At 39.6% G+C, this 23,648-nt stretch overlaps 1 protein-coding gene and 1 long non-coding RNA gene across 3 annotated transcripts in view; one reads left to right on the top strand and one right to left on the bottom strand.

The window, feature by feature from the left end:
- CCBE1 (collagen and calcium binding EGF domains 1) overlaps positions 1-23,648 on the bottom strand; it is a 226,646-nt gene that overhangs the window by 71,104 nt on the left and 131,894 nt on the right. The window lies entirely within an intron of this gene.
- The window catches only part of LOC140630916 (uncharacterized), a 68,765-nt gene that overhangs the window by 21,115 nt on the left and 24,002 nt on the right, over positions 1-23,648 (top strand). The window lies entirely within an intron of this gene.

Genomic DNA, 23,648 nt, shown 5'->3' with positions numbered 1-23,648 from the left:
AGGACATACAACATAGGGAGCATAGTCAGTGGTGTAATAGTATTGCCTGGTGACAGAAGTTACATTTGTGGTGAGCACAGCATGAGTACAGTCCTGGAATCATTGTGCTGTATACCTAAGATTAACGTGATATTGTGTCAGCTATACTAAAAAAAATGTGTCACGTGGTTGGGGAGAAAGAGAAGGAATCCATTAATTATTAGTACAGAGAGATCTTTTGGGGGGAGGGAGGGGGATACTAATAATACCTTAGCTGCCAGCTAGCCCCATCCCTGCAAACCTACTGATTAGTGGGGGGGAAAAAAGCTCAAATCTGATGAGTTCCTGCTAGGCTGGGACTCCGGCAGCTGACCAGATCCCTGTCTGAGAGTCCTCCTCTGTGTATTTATCATCACTCCATTCTCAACCAGTAGCAGGCACATTATTCAGTTCGTGCTTACGCACATTTGGTTATAGGGTCATCTTTAAGAAAACAAACCATTCATAACACAACTATAAACAGAACTCCGACTCACTCATTTGCTAATGGGGCTTCCCTGTTTGGCCATTATATTCACTGCTGTCTTTATCCTTCCCGTAATTTAAGGCCCACGGGTGAAACTTGCCTATTTGCCAGTGGGTCGACCAGGATGAGGAGGTCCGGACTCCCCCGCAAACAGCATAGAAAGTAGTATTGGCAGCATACGTGGCGTGGCCACAGAGTTACAGGGAGACGCCTGAATGGACAGCACGGGGGTCCCACCCGACCTGCAATAGGCAGCATGTGTGTCACTTTACCCGGATGCCCTCTCTGGCTCCCAGAGCCCACATGCCTGCTGGCAGGACCACCCAAAGGGAGGAAGAGGTGGTGCTGGGGAATTAACCGCTCCCTGGGAGCAGCTCTCAACCAAGTAGCTGGTAGCTCCCAGATGTGTCTCTAGCTTTGTACTATTCCCAGAGTTCCTGGCAGGATTAAGCCCCAAGGCACCAGAGCAGTAATTGACTTTCAGCATACCCTCAATTGGGATGGCCCACAAGTGTCCCCTGGGATCGGCTCCCAACTATACCACAGATAGATCAATTCTGGTCTCAGGGATGGCTTCTAGGGGAACCCAATACCATGTCCACCTGCTGCGTTGTTATAAAACAGTTTTCTGAACAGGCCAGTGAAGGGCAAATTAACTCAGATCAGGCAGGCTGCTTTGAAAGCGGCCCCTCCCTGGGTCTCCGTCACCATCCAGCTCTTTGTTCCTCCATCAAGAGCCTCACCGCAGATCAACACCCGCTCTGAGGTCATCAGACATCCTTGAAAAGGAGCATACTAGGAGGAATGGAGTAAAATAGCATGGCAATGCAGACGACGAAATAAGAGAACGACAGAGTCCCCTGGATGCATGGCTGTCTCCGTGAACAACTCTGGATAAGCTAGAAAATGTATGGCTTCCCAGAGTCTTTGTTTCAAAATTAAAATTCATTTTCAAAACTTTAAATTTTTGAGGAAAAAAAAAAAAGCACTCTTTCAGTTGTAGGATTGTTAGCATGGTGTGTGGCAGGGAGAGAAGAGGAAATTTCTACCCATGCATGGATTCCCACACTTCAAATACAAATCAGCCCTGACAAGTAGGTCAGGTGAGATTGCTCATGCTAGCTGATCTGACAGGAGCAAGAATGCAGAAGACCTGTTGCTTAGAAATGGTGAAAATTGGATTACTTTGTTTTATTTTTTTTAAATATTTTATTTATTCATGAGAGACACAGAGAGACAGAGAGAAAGGCAGAGACACAGGCAGAGGGAGAAGCAGGCTCCCTTTGGGGAGCCTGATGTGGGACTTGATCCCAGGACCCCGGGATCACGACCTGAGCCAAAGGCAGGTGCTGGGAAAATTGGTTCTTTAGTGCCTGTGCTGCTGTAACAAAAATTTTTAACGGGAGGGCATGGTTGGGGAATCTCCAAGCTAGATCCTGGGACTCCTGGGTCCCAGGCACTCTTGTCGCACTTGCAAACATTTCAGAAATAATCTCCTCAGCACTGGTTTCAAACATCTACCACGTTAAACACCACCTGGTGGAGGTGCATCTCATGCTGTGGAGGGAAAGGCAACAGAGCCAGAAAGAGGACGACTTGGGCTAGTGCCGTACAACATGGGATCAGAGGAAATGTTACAGGATCTGACTGGTTATGGTACCTTCCAGTTAGCGTTCATGCAGTTGAATTAAAATTTAACCCAGATGAGAAGCAGCAGCAAGGGAACTTATTGGCTCAGACAACTGAGAAGATTTAAGGGGTGGCCTAATGCCAGGGTGTGAGAATTGCCATCAGGAGCTCTCAGTACTGCTGTTCCTGGGTTGGCTCCATTCTTCGGTTTGCTGGGTGGTTCCCTGCAGCTTCAGGCACACATCTTCACGACACCAGGTCCAAGGGTCTGACGTTTCACAGGACAACATCACCATGCAAGTTCTAGGGTTTACTCTCTCCCACTGGCCCAGACTGGGTCATGCGCCTCTTTCTGCGCCAAGCATTGTGACATTGGGGCTCATGCTTTGGCTCACGCCTCAGCCCCAGGCTCTGACCAGCACAGGAGGTCTAGTCCACTTGCTGCACTCGGAGTGAGAAAGAACAATTTCTCCAAAACCAAATGAAGATGGCATTCCTAGGAAGAGAGAGTGGATGCTCTACCATGAAAACACGTGCTGTTCACTAAATTGATAGGTTTTTGTGGAAAAAAAAATATTTGGTGAAAAAGATTCCCTTTGGTTACTTCTAAAGTTGACAGGCATTTGAATCAATCCAGGGATATTCTCTCCTCGTCTTAAGACTTATAAAAGATTTAGATTTTAAAATTTTTATTACTATTTGGAAATGGTTAAGAACTTGGTAATTTATATTAGTATTTTATGATGGTAAATTAAGATGCCCATTGATCTAAATATATAAATCCTAGAATATAGAAAGATACAAAGAACAAGATCATCAACCATAACTGTACAACCAAGAATATCAAGTACTTGGCAACTATTCTTTCATTTTATTATAATCTTAAATTTCTGGTGGCTATAAAATTTTGTTACTTTTAGACAGCATTTACTACCATAGTGTATGCTATATTTAATTGAGCTTTTAATAACCTTTGGCCTCATCTTTAAGATTTCCTTAAATTCAATGACTTGATCTGAGTTTTTGGATATATTCTTAAGAAGATTTATTTAAATGATTGAGAGGGAGGAGAGAGTGTGCACGCAAGCAGATGGAGGGGCAGACGGTGAGAATCTCAGACTCCCTCCTGAGCAAGGAGCCTGATGCGGGGCTTGAGCTCACAACTGAGGAGATCATGACCTGTGCCGAAACCAAGAGTTAGATGCTTAACTGACTGAAGTGCCCAGATGCTCCAATTTTTGGATACTTTTAAGGCTCTCTAATCATAGCAGAATAATTTGATTAGAAAACAGCTTAGTGTCCACATTTCAACTCAAAAGTAACACCTGAATCTGATCAACTTTTACCTAAAATTAATAGCTTTTAACTAAAAACCCAGGATAAATAGCTTCCATAGGAAAGATCCTGTTTCTTCAAAGGAAACGTGTCCCAAATTATTTAGGACTCGTACCATTACCAAAATTTAGACGTTAAATATAAACTTTGGTGCACCACAGAGTTTTGGATTAACCAGAATTCAACACAGGCTATGTTTACCTGCTTGACTGGATAATGAGTCAATGACAATTTTAAAGGGTGAATCGTATGTTTGAACTTTCTCCAAGTGACTTCTAGCAATGGGGACTTTTCAATAGCATTGATGCATGTCAAAATATTCATGTAGGGAGGGTCAACATGTTGCAATTTTGCACACCTTTGCACACAAAGTAGCTGACAAAAGTCACAGAAGGAAACAAGATTGACTCTAAGATTCAGAATAATAATTGATTGCATTTTTCCTGACAGGATAGCATCCACCAGGAACCACATGTCTCCAATTTTCCATAATGATTTTCAGTTGAGTAGGATTTGGCTGATTGCCAAAATGAGCATCCTGCTTACCATCACTTCCTTCTCTAAAAAATGTTTGTTCAAAGCCTCAAGATCCTGACATGCTAAACACAAATACGAATTAATCAAACCTGGCACAATGCCTCTTAACCGTAGCTGTGTACATACACAGTTGGGTGTTTGTTGAAATAGTGTTTTAAAAAGTAATAGATTTTTGTTGGTTTTCAGCAGTCACAAAAGCACTATAGAGCTATTTTTCTGGAACAATATTCTCTGAATGCTGAACTTCTCCCGTTACTCGATCCATCTGTCTTCATGTCTCAGCCAGAAGTGCAGATTTTACAGTCCAAAGTGGAATCTTTAACCCTCCCTGCCAGCAACATCTAAATCCCATGTGTTCTACTCACATTCAAATGTTGCTCCATGAGAGCTGAAATGACTATTTTAAGCAAACAAGAATTTCACTAAGTTGAAAATTAGGAGCCAAATTCCAAAAAACATTACACATAAAAATCCCCCAGCTCTTTCTTACCCAACAGAACTGTGATTTTTGGGTTTCATAATTTCAACACAACTTTTTTTTTTTTTTCCAATACGATTCCCTGGCTCTTTGTTATGGTGACATGAAATGTATTAATGAGTTATATGGATGAGTCTGAGTGAACACATCCTTCCAAAGAAAGTTACTTTTTTGGGGGGAGGGGGAGCATTTCCCCAAAATCTACAGGTCAGCAGGAAATTTGGGGGATAGCATGTAGCCTTTATAATCAGCAGCAGACCCAAATGCTCTGCTATAGTGTCTTCTAGCTTTCTACCCCACACCTGTAGGAGCTGCCATTCGTCAAGGATTTCCTTTCTCTGTCTTTCTCTCACTCTAGACTCAGGTGAAGAAATAGGGGACTAAAAAAAAATATATTTTATTTGAATTCAAATTGCCAACATAGAGTATAACACCCAGTGCTCATTCCATCAAGTGAAGAAATAGGGGATTCAGCAAGGAATCAGATATCACCATTGGCCGGTGATTGCAAGTCATTATGCCACTTGATCTCATTTCACTTTTATTTTTTAATGCAGAGAAAATCCTACCGGAAAATCTGTAGGCTCTGCAGGATGAAAAAAATTGTTAGAAATTCTATTTTTAAAAGACTAAATTCATTGGACTTAGTGAACTTTGAGAAAAAAATTTAATGCTTAAAAAATACTACTACATGGTGATTATATAAAGTTGGAAAAGGTAAAGCATGAATAAAAAGTTCCATAAATCCTCCTTCTCATCATATATTAATACTGTGCATATCTTATTGTATAATACATATATTAAACATACATATTAAACAAAATAAGGACTGTACTCTATATGGTTTTGTTCTTGGCTTTATTTGAAAAGTTTCATACTTTCTGTCATTAAATATTTTATGAAAACATTTACTGGCTACATTATATTACATATTATGGATAAAAAACTATAATTTAACCTTTTTTCCTTTTTCCTTCTATATTTGTATAGTCTGAAGTTCTATGCTAAGATACATAATCCTTTACTAGACACCTTTTACATAAACCTTGGTTACTTATCATATATGCCTAAACAAGACTTCAAGGCTCTTGATTGCCAAATCCCTCTCCAGAAAGTTCTATCAATGAACACTCCTGTTAACATGATGTAAAAATGTCCACCCTGTCACCCTCATTGGCATTGAGTCCTCAGTTTAAAATACTATTTGCCATTTGAAGAAGCATGTACCGGGTTTCATTTTGGAGAAGTAGTGGTTGAAATCAGAGGGATCAAGACATCCCCAGCTTAGAGGTAAGCTTGAGCAGAGACCAGCAGTGGGCAGGCTACCTCAGCAGAAAGGCCGGGTGGGGTGCACACTGATAAAGTGCTGGATCCTGAAGTCAGACATTCTGAATTCAAAACCTGGCTTTGTTACTTACCAGCTGGGTGTAACTTTGTTACTTAACAGCTGGTAGTTAGATAAGATACTTAACTTTTCTGTGTCTTCATTTCTTCAACTGTATAATGGGATTAAAAAAAAGACTATTTATTCATGAGAGACACAGAGAGAGGCAGAGACACATCCAGAGGGAGAAGCAGGTTCCGTGTGGGGAGCCCAATGCAGGATTCGATCCTAGAACCCTGGGACCATGACCTGAGCCGAAGGCAGACGCTCAACCACTGAGCCACCCAGGTGCCCCGGTTTCTTGAATTATTGATATTTTTCTTAAACACAATATTTTAATCAGATGCTTCACTACAGTGAGAAAACTCTTCCACTCTATGTCAGCTAAGTCATGGCCATGAATTGGCATTCAAGATTGTTCAAGCAAAATACCAAAAAGCCCAATTGGAATGATCTCTAGAGAGGGCTGTCTCGTTAAATACATCTGCGTACTCAGTGTTCTTCCAACATAGTAAAGGATCACAGGGTAAGCTAAATGATTTGATATTCCTCAAATCAACTTTCTGGCCACACAATTACTAACTAAAAAGAACTTCCAACTTTTCAAAAAAGAAATGACCCAGATATTGGAAATACTGCCTCATCAATGCCCCTGCTAGAGTGAAAGAGCAGAGACACATTCAAGATAAAAGTAGAAACCACATTCACTTTCAACCACACATGATCTTTTTCTCCTTCCTGTCCAAGAACCTGTGCTATTAAATCAGGCCTCTTATTAGAAAGATGAACAAGAGAAAGAGCAAAAAAAAAAAATGTTCTCAGGGATGAAAAAAAATTATTAAGTACCCAACTGTGCATTTAAGGAGCTATGTATAAGACAAGAAGGTGACACCCTCAAATGGCACTTTATTTGGGGAGCCAAAACACACAAACATCAAATAAAGCCATTCAAGTTAGTGCCCAGCAGGGACACGAGTGATAGAGATCTGAGGGCTGCAGGCTTTCCAACAATGGGGACGTAACTGGAGCAGCAGCCCAGGAAGGGTTCTCAGACGACATGAGATCAGAACTGGGTTATTATAAGCTGTGTCTTTGACATTTCATCAAAAGACAGCAGGCGAACACAGGGATAAGTTCAAGACTGTAAAGAGTTGTTCCAGGGCTTGGAGAGAACAGAAGATGCCTATAGAATGACAGAGATATACCTTGACAGGAAGAAGAGGCCCCATGGTAGAGGGCTTTGAGTACAACACGTAGGATACTCTGATGTGGGGCGCATTGCGGGCATAGTAGTAGACTTAATAAGCACACTCACTTCAGCGTGGGACATAAGCCCATTCTGTTCTAAAGAAGGTCCCAGAAGTATATAATTGTGGAGAGACAGACCCGAAGGATAATTGTACAGTAAATACAGTGTAACAGCAAGAACATTGGAGTTCAAGGAGGGCTTTCTGAATCTCAGTCCCAACACTCCATCAGTTTACCCTCCTGACTTCAGACATCTCACTCTGGCCATCGGCCCACTGACTTCTTCATTAGAGCAGCGTGGAGTCAAATGACACAAAGTCTTTACCCTATAGTCCTAACATCTGGCTTTCATGTAATAGCATTTACCTCATGGGGTTGTTCTGAGTATAGAGTGACATAAAACTTGTAAAATGCTTATCAGCATGCCTGGTACAGAACAAGCACTCAAAGAAATCGTCAGGTGCTTTTGACATGATATCACCACTTACTATTTTAGGATTTGACTGCTTCATAGCCTCATGTGTGACTCAGTTTAACACAGAATTTATTAGACCACTGTCCATTTTTGCAAACTCAGTAATAAAGTTTACTGGTTGAGAGTCTATCTACAAAGATCTCATGATGATACATGTTTCACTTTAAAACTAGATATATTGATTATAGGATATCCTGTCTTATGCATTCTAAGGTCTCACTGTATCCTTAATATCTGAAAAAGTCCCACACACTTAAAAAATGTAAGGCACCTAGAAGCATGCCTGGTGCAGTAGCAAGCACTCCTGTATATTAACTATTATTCCTGTCCAGTCACCTCTTTGAAACAATGGACCCTCCAGGTCATCACGAGGTATGGCCCATCTCCAGTAAGGATGTGAAGATATTCCATGGGTCCTGGTATTCTAATTGAAAAACAAACAAAAGCCTCAGTAAATTAAAAACAAGGTAGGCAAGGACCCTGAACACTTTTTCTGAAGAGCTCCCATCCTGGACCCTGCCTCCAAAAACCCAACTTCAGAAGAGAGTATCGTTAAAACATCATCACAGAAACACATATGCCAGAGTAAACCTCTATGTCATTTGTTGAAATGCTGATGATTCATTCATCCCACTGACAGGTGCTGGGTCAGGTGCTGGGCGTGCTGAGCATGAGTGAGTTCTGGGCTCTATGGAGGTGGGGCACCCAAGAGGGAAAGACCCAAACCCATCAATTACTGTGCTGGTCAGCTGCAGATGGCCCCTGTCAGGGACCCAGTGGATGTGGCATCGCTTCTCCCTTTGGCCCCTAGGATAAGCATGTGCCACACCAAATGAATTTGCCTCAAAAACCTATCTCCATGTCATTTTCATCTATTAGACACCAAATAAACACTCTTGTGGCCTTCTATATATCTCTCCATTATACTCTTGTCTTTTTAGGTCTAAAAGGTCTAGAAAGCAGGACCTGTGTCAAGAAACATGGTTAACAGGCCATTTAATGCATCTCTTCCAATGATGGGGCCAGGCAGTGTGGACCTGCTTAACCTACAAAGCTGCTGGTGCTATGCTTTGCTGGGCAGGGAGAAATGGGAATTAATATTTACTAAGTATCAGTAACCTGCCTCCCATTTTCTTATAGGTTGTCTCATGTCATCCTCAAAATCCTGTGATGTATTATGACACCTAGTCCACAGACTGAAGCATTCTCACAGATTTATAGCTAACTCAGATTAATTCTAATAGCCAGAAATGAGAAGGAGTGTGAATACTTGATTGCAAAATTCATGTTCTTTCTACCATGTTAAGCCACTTCCTACTCAGAATGTAGTGATTTCTTTTTTTTTTTTTTTTTTTTTTTTTTAGAATGTAGTGATTTCTGATGAAACTTTCCTCTTGAGACAACAATTATATAGGACGAAAAATTATCCTGGCCTCATCCATGCTCCTTAGAGTAGGCCTTGTCTACTTCCATCAAACCCCATCAGTGGTGCACAGGACTGCCGCATGTGCCTAGTAATTGTAACCTTCTGTCTGGCGGGTCCCCAACGCCTGCAGGCTTTAGAGCATTTCAGTCAGGGTGGAGGGAGAGCAACCAGAATAAGTAGATCAACATAAAAGGGAAGTATTGCATTTGATTATTTCCTTTTCATAATATTTTGAAATCTTGGTCTTAGTTTGTTTTTTCCCCTCCCATGCTATTCTTGGTTTTCATTTCATTATGTTTAATATATGTTCAAATACAATCTTCAGAGATAAGAAAACAAAGATTACAATTAGAAATGACATTTTATAGTGAGCACAGTAAGTCCAAAAGAAACAGACCATGAGAACTGTCAGGTGACAGTGAAGTGTTAGGGATATCCCAAGTACATGTATACGATTTTCCATTACTTTAGGAATTCTAATTTGTCTTTTAAAAAGATTTTTATTTATTCAGGAAAGACACAGAGAGACAGGCAGAGACATAGGCAAATGGAGAAGCAGGCTCCCCAAAGGAAGCCTGATGTGGGACTTGATCCCAGGACCCCTGGGACCACGCCCTGAGTCGAAGGCAGATGCTCAACCACTGAAACACCCAGGTGCCCCAATTTGTCTTTTGAAGTAGAAAATATGAATTGAAACTTAAACTGAAGCAAACCTGGTTACAACACTTAAAATAAATAAATCCTCCTACAGAAGACCAGTTATAAAGATAGATATTATAGGCAGAACACTTTCTTATATGGTTTTTAATCCTTACTTTTTCAATTTTATGTTCACACGTGCACATAAAAATATATGAACTATCGAATTAACATGCATAATTTTTCTTTTTTTAAAAAAGATTTTTATTTATTCATGAGAGACACACAGAAAGAGAGGCAGAGACACAGGCAGAGGGAGAAGCAGGCTCCATGCAGGGAGCCCGACATGGGACTCAATCCCGGGTCTCCAGGATCACGCCCTGGGCTGCAGGCGGAGCTAAACTGCTGTGCCACCAGGGCTGCCCTACATGCATAATTTTTCTAAAGAAATGTAAACACCATGGAAAAATTTATTTAATTTTCACTTTATTCATATTTGAAGCATTTTAGTGTGAAACCTACATAGAGATCAGCATTAAATTATATATTCAGTTGAAACAAATATTTATCAAATAAAGTTCTGTGTAAACATCATCCAAGTCAAAACATAAACCTTTACCAAAACCCTAAAATTCCTCTTCTGTGCCCTGTGTCTGCTAATAGTTTTTTTTTTTTTAAGTTATTTTGCTTTTCTATGTACAGAAATGTTAGATCACCTTGGTTATAATAGCCAAGTTACCCAGGTGATCCATTACATATATGGGTTATGTGTATGTGTCCACGTATTTACAAAATGACAAAAATACATTAATCCATTTACCTAAGTAAGTCATAACTTCAATTTGTAATGACAATCACCAAATGACTCTATCATCACATGTCCTGGGCATCCATGGTCTTGGGCTGATTCATGTCATTGGGAAACCTCAAACAACAGAAAAAAAAAAAAACTGATTTGGAGACTCATCATCATGACTGTTTCTTTTAAAAACTGCGTGATTCATCCTTCATAAGCTGGCACATGGAAGAGGATTACATAAATGCGGGATAATGATAGAAACAGTTTGCCTAGCCATACATTCCTAAAAGTCTACTGACCTAAAAATAACACACTTGCAACATTTCATATCATGTACTAAAACTTTTGCTTGAATTTTAAAAATTCAAATTCAAAATAAAAACCATGTGTTATTTATTGCATCCCTAATCTGTGAAGCCCTGCAGCTTCACTTGTCCTTAATATTGAAAAACCCATCTTTACTTTAAAATATGTAGGATATGCCTAAAAGCTCCAAGAAGAAAACAGAAATCATTCATACACCTAACCAGCCAGACCTCTGCACTATAATATCACATATTACCCCTGTGTGTCAATTTGATCATCAGTCTGGGAGTTCCATCTTGGTCCAATATACCCATTACTTTAGGGTAAATTGCTCTGAAGCAGTGATTCTCAAGGTGTGGTCCCCAGCATCAGGGAAACTTGTTAGAAAGGTAAATTTTCAGCTCTATCCCAGACCTCCTGAATCAGAACTCTGAGGATGGAGCCAGGCCATCTGTGTTTCAACAAGCCCGCCAGTTGATTCTGATTCTCACGGACATCTGAGAACCGCTGCTTTAAAGAATGCATTCTACCCAGATTCTGTTTAGTTCCAGAAACCTCTCTGCACTCCCTTCAAAATGCATCCCAGAACTTTGTGGCCTGGAACCTAGACCTGTATAACCTGCAGTTCATAGCCTCTTTATCTCGAAAGTCACCACACTGACCATGCACATAAAAGTCAAGTACTCATTGGGTAAATGGGAAGGAGAATTCATAAGTCATGGCACTAAGATCTAGAAAGGAAAAAAAAAATCCCATTTTATCCATTTTTATTCCGAAACTGAAAAATTATTCCTAAGTTTTAGAGAAGTGACTAAAACATTACACCACACTTTCTACAAAAGATTCCTTATGTCTATATAACAGACTTATGAAAACTGTACTGCAATTTCTCGGATTTTAGAGAAAGCAATTCAGAATGTTGTGGTTCTGCCTTTAGCAATAATGAAATCAATGGCATAATTAAATCTTGATACTGGAAATGTACTAAGAAATGTTGAGACTCTCAAAGTTGGTGAATGGAGACTTGAGATTTGTCAAGAGGAGGCTACTCATTAAGCACTGGCCCTCTTTTCGTAAAAAAAAGTAAGGTTTTCATCAGTAGCAATTTTAGCTATTCAAAGAATATTTATTTCATATCTACTAGGCTAGCAGAAACCCAAAACCTTGATATAACTGACTGTTGATAAGCGTGAAAGAGGAGCAACAGGATAAGCAGTAGGAACTCTCAAATACTGTGGTCATAAGTGAAACTTAGCACATTCTAGAGAGTGATATGCAAGCCTGGGAAAATTGGAAATGGGCATATTGCTACAGCAGCTCCCGTCCGAAGTGGAGGGAGGAATGCAACATGAAGAAATTCATGCACATGAGCACAAGGGTGAGTACAGAGGTACATTCCCTGTGGCACTGTTTTTCATAACTTAAAATTTTGGAAATAACCCAAAAGTCCATCAACAAGAGGGTGGATATATAAACTGTGGTTTAACGTACAGAAAAGTATCACATGTTTTGTTACAGTGAAATACAAAAAGCTGAAAGGATAGGGTCATGATACCATTTCTGTCAAGGTTTACATACTTGAAAATAATAGTGTTTATTGCTAAGGAATATATACATATACCAGCATAAAGACATTTCAGAGAAATCAAACCATACAGATTCGGGAGAGTGTGTACTTCTTCCAGGGGAAGGAGGATATGCAGACTTCAACTGTGTTTGTCATGTTTTATCATTTTTTCCAAGTGAATACAAAATGTTTTCATGGTATTCTCTAACATTTGTAAAGGCCAAATATTTCATCTAAAACTCACTTCTGAATCTAGATAGATAGGAATAGCAACCCTAGCCCTTATTAGCCCTTTGACTTTGGCCAAATTAAACCTCTGTGAGTTTTTGGTTTCTTATCTGGTACAGGAGAATTTTGAGGGTCCAAGGACATGTCATCTTTGAGGCTCTCTACTTTTTAGAAATACACATTGCATTTACTACGTTCCATACAATCAAGATATTTTAAAATAACTCACTTAGTCTTCATAATACCTCTATGAAGCAAGCACTATTATCTAGCACACAGTGGGTACTCAAGAAATCAGTGTGTCCCTTTGTTGGGCTCACCTCTTCCTTCTTCCTCGCTCTCTCCTGCAACATGACACCACCTCTAGCTCTCCTCTCTTGCCAACCAGATTCCTTCAAACGTTTCACATCATATGCAAGAAAGAGGTCTATATTCAAAAATATTAAGGACAACCCAAGAGGGAGATTTTTATGTACAAAGTTAAGGTTATGCCGGGCTGGGAACATATTGACCTTCCCAGAGAAATGGAGGGGAGGAAAAAGTGCCAGGAGAACCACAACTTGGTAATGACGATAGTACAGAAACAAAGTAAGAATGACAGACACAAACTCGTTGGAGCAAAACCATTAAATGGCCATCCTCACTTCTTGATGCTAAACAAAATAAAAGAACATGTTGTGCTTTTCTTGCTTTTGCTAGCTTATAATCTTTGCTAGTTTATAAACTAGAAAAAAGCAAATTCTCAGTGCATAGTTCCTGGGAACATTTGTGAGACTTCGGACATTGTGAGCTCAGATTTAAAAACTATCTTTTGGGCTGGGGATTTTCAACCATTAATATCATCCTTTTTATATTGGCTCTGATCCATTTTCAAAGCTGTCATTTTCTCATCTTGCCCCTAAATTTCAAATTCAGGTTCTAGAGTTCTCTTAATGGTATTTATAGTCTCTGTAGGACAAAGCAAGCCAAACCAATGTGACATATACTCGGAGTGCAGCTACCAAGTTTACTTTACCAAGCCAAAACCGTACGCAGCATTCAGTGTATTTATTCATTAGGAACCTTGCTAATCCTTCCGTTCTCAGTACGTTTTCCATCTGATCCATCAAAACTGATGTTGAACTACACGATGTACCTTAACAGGATCTGATTCACAGCCCCACCCCTTCCTATGTCCCATTGGGCAAGTCACTTAATCTCTTTGATGGCACTTTCCTCATCTGGAAAATGGAGATGATATTAGTGCTTACTTTACAGGGGCATTATGGGGACTAAATGAGCTCTTTTAAAACACTTTGAAGAGCTCATGGACTACAGTAAATGCAATATGTATTTCTGAATGAATATGGTTAGGGGGCACCTGGGTGGCTCGGTTGAACATCTGATTCTTGATTTCGGCGCAGGTTGTGAACTCAGGGTCATGGGATCAGCCTTAGGTCATGCTCTATGCGTAGCAAGGAGTCTGCTTCCCTCTCTCCCCCTCTGATCCTCCCCCAACTCTTATGTGCAAGCACTTTCTCTCTAAATTAATCTTTTAAAAAATAAATGAATATTGTTATAAATAAGCTACATTTGCAAGACAAGGTGATTCTGACAAAACATCTTGGTTTTATTAAGTATGTCTGATAGATAATACATCTGAAGATTTACAGTCCCATACAGCAGGGATGACAAGAATGATATGAGCACATTTAATACAGTACAAAATAGCTAGAGTAAAAGCTATGAAATGGATGAGTTCATTCTAAAAAACTCCACAGTAAATTTCAGATAATTTCCAAACTTCAAAGCACTTTAGAGAAATGTTCATCTTCAGTTGCCAAAACATACATGCATATTTGTTTTCTCTTCATTTCCATCTATAAATATCTCTGATAAAGCCATTATTTTTCAGTACAACTTAGCTCTATTAAACATAAACAGTTTGTATCTATTACTGAGAAACTTTCAAAAAGGAACAATGCTAAAAAACAGATATTTCAGTTTACATCTCTCAAACCCCTCACTCTTGCGTGCCTTCTATACATCGATGTTTTCTTGGCTATCTCATTTGTACTTAATTATGGGAACTACTATCCAAAGTTGCTACCCATGACAACTTGAAAATCAATGCCTAACATGAAGGAACAAGAGAAAAGAGCCAAAAGTAAATCACATGTTGTAGACACTAGTAACACTTATGGGCTCTCTCTCTCTGCTCAAGGACTAGATTGGCCTGGCAGGAAGGAATTTATGAGTCTGAGCAGACTTCTACGATGATTCCAATGATACCTGCCCTCCTGGCATTTATCCCTCTGTCATCCCCTCCCCTTGGGGTTAAGGCTGAATGTGGTGACTTGTTTCCAACCAATAGATCTAGCAAAGGTGACAGGGATGTCACTTCTGTGATCAGGCTATGAAAGACTGACATCCTTCTTGCTGGCTGGCTCTCTCTAATGCCTCCTTGGTTTGTATGCTTGATGAAGCATGCACAAGAGGCCCATTTGCAAGGGATGGAAGATGGCCTCTGGCCAACAGCCAGGGAAGAACTGAGGCCCTTCATTCAATATCCCATGAGTAACCGAATCCTGCTACCAACCATGTGATCTTGGAAGCAAATTCTTCTCCAGTTGAACTTCAAATAGACCACAGTCCATGGATGTTTTATTATAGCCTGTGAGAGGTGATGAAAGAACCCAGCTCAGCAGTGCCTGAGTAATTCACCAACAGAAACTAAGATAATAAACATGTATTAAACTGCTAAGTTTGGGGTTATTTTGTTATGCAGCAACTATTACAAGGTCTGTGAACTAGTGAAAAATCAGACAAGGCATAAAGCTATCTGCATTAATATTATTCCAATTCTCCAGAGTTACATGAATCTGACTATATCTTCTGGTTCCTCAAAATCTCTAAACTTCCATCTAGCAGTTTGGAAACTAAAGTGAGAAATTCTCCAAAGTTTCTCCCAGAGCTTGTATTGCCAGATTTGCTTTAAAACCCACATAATAGTAAAATAACCATGATTTCCAGCTTCTTTTAAATCATATTATTCCAAACTGAGAATTCTATTAATTTTACTCCTATAGTGTTTTTTCTATTTTTTAAAAAGTATTTTATTGATTTATTTACTTACTTATTTAAAAGTATTTTATTTATTCATGAGAGATAGAGAGAGACAGGCAAAGACAAAGGCAGAGGGAGAAGCAGGCTCCCCATGGGGATCCTGATGCAGGACTCGATCCCAGGACCCCAGGATCATGCCCTGAGCCAAAAGCGGATGCTCAACCACTGAGCGACTCAGGCGACCCGTGTTTTTGTTTTTTAAAGATTATTTTGTAATAATCAACAGGCTTTTTCAAGTTCTACATGCCCTTGCTCCATGGAGAATTCTGTTTGGTGAATTCTCCTTAGGGTTCACACCTCACTCACCACCACCAGAATCCTCTTTGATGCACTTGGTTGGCTTTGAAGATCAATAAATAATCTTGAATCCATAAAATTTAGACATTTTAGATAGTCTTCTCATTTCCCATGACAAATAAAAGAATGAGAACTAGGAGGCATTTATAAACAATTAACATATACTTAGTCATTGCTGCTATCTTTGAGAAACTGATGAATGTACTTTAAGCACCCCTTAACATTTCCTCCATAGAGAAAGGTAGTTTAAACGTTACGATTGTATTACTTATTTGTTTGGGATTTTGTGTTCTTCATATTATCTCTAATCCAAAGGAGTCAACAGCTCAATCTTTACCCATTATCTGAGAAAATTATATACAGGATCCAGAAAGGCAGTACAATTTAGGTCTCTCATAAATGTATTAGAATAATTCAGGGTCAAATAATGTTCCAGTGAAGTTGAATGTCACTTTTGGCCATGTTATATTTGGATTCTCACCACTTCATTAAGTAGGTGGTGAAAGAGAGGAGGGTAAAGGGTGCGGTCATTCTATTTTTGTTGTTGTTGTTGGCAGGGTGGGGGAGGTTCCTTTTTGACTTCTTACGGTGTCAAACTGTAGTGGTTTAGTTTAAAGTGCCAATATAATCCTTTCCCCCCATCAATTTTCTTTACATAACTACTTCCACAAAAGAATCCAACCTACATTGCAAGTTTTACCTCTAAATGAATTCAAGATCTAAGGGAGGTGTTGGTAAACAATGGTCCTTTTTCTATTTCTGTAAATAGTTTTATTGGGACATAGCTGCAGCCTTTATTCATATTTATCTATGGCTACTTTCATGCTATAAGAGCAGAATTAAGTAGCTGTGATAGACCACAAGGCTCATAATGTCTAAAGTAATATCCAATCTTTGCAGGAAAGGCTTGCTGACTCCTGTTCTAGAAAAACATTATAGAAATTAAGGAATCATGTTTGTCTAGCCAGTGGTTTACAGTAAATTAGGTAGCACCATTAGAAAAGTAACAAAGATAGGCTGGTTACCTCTTCCCTTGAGGCAGTGAATTTGGAGTCTAAAGAATTACATTTGAATCTTTACATCATCCCCACTGACACAGCAATCTTGAACAACTCATTCAAGTTCTTTGAGACCATTTCTCATTATACAAGATTAATATCTGACCTGTTTCTCAGGGCTGCTTAAGGACATGATATAATGTACATAGGGTAACTTTGTAAAGCACTCGTCTTTTTTCCCATTATTTTCTAGTTTGATGTCTCCTATTCAATTTGAGGAATTAAGTGGACTTAACTTGAGAATCTATTCACTTCACTTCTGTTCAGTATTTAAAAGTCAGAAAACGGGTGGCCCAGTGGTTTAGCGTCACCTTCAGCCCGGGGTGTGATCCTGGAGACCCAGGATCGAGTCCCACATCAGGCTCCCTCTTCCCTTCTTCCTCCCTCTGCCCCCTCCCCTTTCTCTTTCTCTGTCATGAGTAAATAAATAAAATCTTAAAAAAAATAAAAGTCAGAAAAGAAAATCATGAAAAATATGACGACTGGAAGCCAAAAATAAAGAGATGATGTTCATAACCATATGAAAAATCATGGGCAAAATTACAGATTAATTTATATGAAGTTTTGCAGTAATAAGAGGGGATATAGGGATCATCTGGAATCAAGGATTTACTAAGAACATGGACTTTCAAACATTCTCATTTACTTGGAGACGGGCAAGAGGAAGTGCATGCAATGGGTATCTGGATTTCAACAAGACATTTAACAATCTCTTAGAATCTCATTGAGATCAAGCTGGAAAAACATATTGTAGATGGAAGGCACTACCAAATCAATTGTTCTAAAGAGAATCAATGGATTGGTATCTACCCTTGGACTAGAATTGTTCTACATACTTATTAATGACGTGGGGTAAAAATTTTGACAAAGACTTGCTTAAAATATGTAGGTAACCTGAAAATGGGATGGATGGCAAAGGCAGAATATAAAATTTTCCATAGTATTTCACCATCTAAATATATTTTCATATCCATTTTGTGTGCTCTGCACCTCAGTAAACCACCTGTTAAATAATCTGGGCTTTACAAAACTTGGTTAAGTGGGTATCATTACTATCTTCATTTTAAGAGAGGAAACTGAATTCAGCTGATGGGTAACAGAATTGGGATTTAGTCCTGTGTTCTCATGACAAGTCTACTTTCTCTCCACCATGCATGAGCTGAGGCAGGACTCCAAAGGATCAACAGGCTGTAAAGACTAAGCCAGATCCAGTAGGATAAGTGTAATGACTTCTAAAACCCAATTTCAGGGATTCCTGGGTGGCACAGCGGTTTGGCGCCTGCCTTTGGCCCAGGGCGCGATCCTGGAGTCCCGGGATCGAGTCCCACGTCGGGCTCCCGGTGCATGGAGCCTGCTTCTCCCTCTGCCTGTGTCTCTGCCTCTCTCTCTCTCTCTCTCTCTCTCTCTCTCTCTGTGACTATCATAAATAAAAAAAAAATTAAAACCCAATTTCAGAAGGGTTAGAATGGGAAAGAAGGGGCTTAAGAGTAGACAATCTGCAAATGGGTATAATTTCTTAGTTAACCAGAAGTTAAGTGTGGGTTGCCCTATGGTACAGCTGCTAGAAATGAGTCAAGATAAGGTTCTTAAAATACTATTCAGCCTTAAAAAAAAAGAAGGAAATCCTGTCATTTGCAACAACATGATGGACCTTGAGGGCATTATGCTAAGTGGTATAAGTCAGATCTATAAAGGCAAATCCTGTATGATCTCAGTTATATATGGGATCTAAAATAAATAAATAAATAAACCGACCTCAGAGCAACAGATTGGACTGGTGGTTGCCAGACACAGGGAGTGCGGTGGGGGTGGGGAGAGTTGGGAAAAAGTGGTCAAAAAGTAAAGTACAAAATCCCAGTGAAGTTGAATAAATTCTAGGGATATAATGTACAGTATAGTGGTTATAGTTAAATACCCCTGTTGTGTATTTGAAAGTTGTGAAGAAACTATATTTTAATCACAAGCTCTCATCACAAGAAAAAAATTATAATTGAGATTCTCAATATATACATACATCAAATCATTATGTTATACACCTTAAACTTGTACAATGTCACACACCTCAATTATATCTCTAATTATAGAATTGGAGGGGAAAGATGAGGCTTCCAAACATGTGGTACCCAGAAAGTCCTGCTGAGTGCTATTGTTTAGAGTATCTAAAGGACAGAGTTCTGGCCCAGGTGTCCATATTTAAGGATCTCTGGTAAGCTATCCAACAGAGATCAGCCGGGGGAGTGAATGGCCATGACACTGGGCCATGGGAGGAAGCGTTGAACAAAAAACACACTGAGAGGGAAGACACAGGATGATACACCTATATTCATACACATGCATTCAAACAGGTGAGGGGATGTGACCAAGAAGATACTGGACTCCTTCCAGCTCTTCTCACCAAGCAAGGTCAGAAATGAAAGAGTCAAGATATCAGGAGACATATCTGCTCAATTAAAAAAAAATCTTTCTTACAACTCGAGTTGTCCCTAAGAGAATTATACTTTCTTGGCGTAGTGTGCATCCCTTATTGCTGAACAGTACATGCATGTGCTCTTGTATTGAAAGCCTTGAAGAATTTAGGGAGTATTTGTACAGTATGAAGTTTAAGAACCTCTCCAAACATGAGATTCTAGAACGTCTATGAACCAGTTCTTCACCTAACATGACAGATTATCTGTTTTCACACAAAGGCAGAACTCTTCATGCAAACCCAAAGCACTACAGAGAAATTACCTAAACTGAAAACAATAGATTTTTTTAAAACTTCATATACATGTTTAAAAAGAATACCACTAAGGATCAGGAGAGATGATACTATCATTTTAATAGGACTGATAAGTCATTCTTAACGTTCTTGAGCTCTGTGCTCATCTCAAAAGTCAAATATACTAAAAGAGGCAAGCACTGTTTTTAAAAATTTATGTAATATTGCTGGGAAACTAGTAGCACTGCTGTAAAGAGTCTTGGCCAAGATAGTCCAAGAAAGGCAGAGTTGAAGAGTGCTTTGGAGTGGCAAAGCATCACCAACCACACACCTCTTCCTCCCCTTGGGCAGGGGTTCTTATGCCCCCAAGGGTCACTGTAGAAGTACCCCACGTAACTGAACCTCCTCTGAAGCACTGACCCACCAGCGTCTCTCTTTTCTTGGCCACAATTGGGTTCCCCATCCCTGCTAACCTCTTGAACCCCACCAGGGAGGAAGACTGATTCCTCCAAGATCCAGCCAAACCCAGGCCACCCAGAAGTGACCTCTTCCCTCTTTTTGAAAAGTTCTTCTAAATTTTTTAGGGGACAAGCCAACAAGCATAATTAGACTCCTCCTCAGGATTTTGGCTTCCTTCTCGGGAAGTCCTAGACTTTTCTAGTTCAATTCTAAAAGTTTCATACTTCCCTATACATTAATAAGCTACCCAGGGAGTACTTAAAATGCAGAGGTCAGGACCCTATCCTTGACTCAGTGTAGGGGAAATATGAGGATCCTGCATGATTTCTCCTCCCTCCCCCAGAGACCGTGGATCACACCTGGAGAAACCCTGCTACAGAATCTAGAACTCTGTGCCAACATTCATTAAACATTATTTAGGGAGTCTTACAAGTAAGATGCAAGAAAGTGTTTTTATTTTTCTTTCCACCCAAAGAAAAGACTTAAGTTTTTCTATGGCAAATATTTTAGGTTGTAAAAAGGAAATCGTTTTGTTATGCATATATGATTTTCAGATAAGTTAGGCAACATATCTTAAAAAAGAAAACAAACAAAAACCTTAGCATCATCATGTTTACCTAAGACTGAATAGTACAAGGATTCTATCCATGAAGCCAATATGTGAGACTCTAAAAGCAAGTTCAGCTTTCTCATGGTTCTGGGATTCTCAGTTTGTATTTCAATGAGCATCACCTGTCCTGCAAAGCACTGAAGATGGAACACAGGTATTTTGGAAGGAACACATTTTTCCCCCATTATAAAAATACTGAGAAAATAACACATTGCATGCTCTCTCTAAATATTATTTACATTATATAAGGTTCAAAAACTAAATGTATAAAATATCTAGCACAATAAAGATAGCACATAAATAGCTGATTAAGGTATAACAGAAACAGCGACTTTATTAAATTATATCAATGGTGTACTGGGTGCTTTTCCTAACTGCCAGAAAGAAGGGTAAATGATTATCTGGTGCTAACTTTGGTCTTGCTTGAGATTTAATGGATCTTCCTCCATGTAACTATAAACCAAGATATAACAGCCCTAAACATATTTGTCTGTTTAAAAAAAACATCTTGCCTTCAGCTGCTTTTCATTACTAAAGAAATTTTAAGGAAATGAATCCCTCTGTTATGAAATAAAAGCTCTCAGTATATTTCTATGCCATTGGTTTACCCTTGCGAAAATTGCCAGATGTGATATCATCTTGCAAATGACATCTTCAAATTAAATGAGGCTTTGTCTTGGACCTCACACAACACCTGACCTTGCAGCAGCTCTGAACTAGTAGAGAACAAGGCTTCCTCCCAGGCCCAGTGCTCTTCCACTGGTGTGGCTTAAAAAGCTCCACAGCACGGAAGCTAGCGGTATTGTTTTTTTCCTTGCTGAGGAGAGGTGGCTAAAAGAGAAAGAGGGAAGAAAGGTGGCAGGGATTTGTTCAGGTATTAGGAGGAGGAAATGCATACAAAGGCCAGCTCTCATTTACTACTCCCAGAAGTGAGTTGGGACGTTAATTAAAGGGTCCATTTGTCCATTACACCTTCCATGAAGCAACCCCGGTTTGAATCGTAACCATTCTGTGTTGGTGTCAGAAGATGTGGTGAGTAGTTTATGCTGCATTGGACATCTGACTGAACAGGTACACTGAGTCACATTTTCTAACAAGCCCTCATTCCTAATATGAAGTTTGGTTCCAGACACTGAAAAAAAATATACATATTTGTTGTTAATACATCCATTTAAAAAGCTTAAAATTAAATCATAAAAATATGCCTCTTATTAGGAATTACAAGGTATTCACCAACCTCTATTTTTCCAGAAGAGAAAATAAGTGTGAGGGCACTGAAGAGAACAAGAGGTCAAGAGAGAGACTCCACGGGCAGAGCTTCAGGTATCCAAGGAAGCTTCTACATCTTCTACTGTACCTCTGTGTACAACTGCACATGTGTGCACGTACATTCATAGACACGCATGTTTTAAGGGAGCCTCCACATTTCCCCATCATGAGGGCAATGAGTACTCATCAGGAAGGAGTCCAAATAATCAGAAGTTAGTACAAAACTAAGAAGTGAAAATACACTCCCCAACCCAATTCCACTCTTTATTCTAGACCCTTTTCTCCCTCTGGTATGTATTTACCCTAAATTGTGTTGTCATGAAAAGGGTGACACAAAATGCCGATTTTTCCACTCTACAACATATCTGGATATCATTCCACATCAGCATACACTTAACTAATCTTAATATGGCTGCTGGATATTCCATAGTACAGATTTATGACAATTCATGCATTCTCTTACTGATAGGTTTTTATGTTCTAGTTCATTGCCATTATAATTACGATATATAAACATCCCTCTATAATATTCTGGGGAATTTACAGAAATATTTTTACACATAGTATTTTTATATGTAGAAGTGGAATGTGCTGGGTCATGGACATTTTACATTTTGATACATGCTGCCAAACAACCTTTTAAAAGGGCCACACTTGGGATGCCTGGGTGACTCAATGGTTGAGCATCTGCCTTCCGCCCAGAGCGTGATCCTGGGGTCCCGGGATTCAGTCCCACATCGGGCTCCCTGCATGGAGCCTGCTTCTCCCTCTGCCTCTCTCTGTCATGAATAAATAAATAAAATCTTAAAAAAAAAAAAAAAGGCCACACTAATTTACACTTCCACCCAGAGAATACTCTCCCATAAGCTTGTTAACACCAGATTTTAACTAGATACTGCAGATTTGTCAATTTCCTAGTGAAAACAGCCTCTCACCATTTGTATTACCTTGACTGCTAACAAAATTGTGCATTTATTACACATTTTATTACTTATTACTCATCTTATTACTCACGTTCTTATTTCTTTAGTGAACGGCCTGTCATAAAGGTAGTAGGCTATTTATAATGGCGTTCTATAGTGAGTCATACCTCATGCTCATGCTCTTGTGTTATCACCGCCTACATTGGGACTGGACTTGGCCAAGTGATTTGCTCTGATCAAAAAGGTATTAGCAAGCATGACCCAAACAGAGGCTTGTTGAGAAGTGTTTACGCAGTGGGGCTGTTCCCTTTGGAAAGTTCACTCTGAGAACCCTAAGTCACCATAAAAAGGTCCAGCTTCCTTGCATGAAGGACCTCATGAGGAAAGAGATGCCTGGCTGTTCTACTCAACCCAGTTGAGGCCCCAGACATGCCAGGGAAGAAGCCAACCTGGACATTCCAGCCCACTGTGTACACCATATGGAGAAGCACCCAACTAAGCTCATCCCAGACTGTAGAACCAAGAGACATACTAAGTCAGTGTTCACTCAAACCGGTTCATTTTGGGTAGTTTGTTCAATAGCAATAGATAACAAACAAAATCTTTCAGCCACTTTAATACTTCTGATTTGTAGAAACTTGTTCTATTTGGGGAGCATTAATCCTTTATC

This window comes from Canis lupus, chromosome 1, assembly GCF_048164855.1.
Source record: "Canis lupus baileyi chromosome 1, mCanLup2.hap1, whole genome shotgun sequence".
NCBI lineage: Eukaryota > Metazoa > Chordata > Mammalia > Carnivora > Canidae > Canis > Canis lupus.
This window is presented reverse-complemented; position numbering and strand designations above follow the sequence as displayed.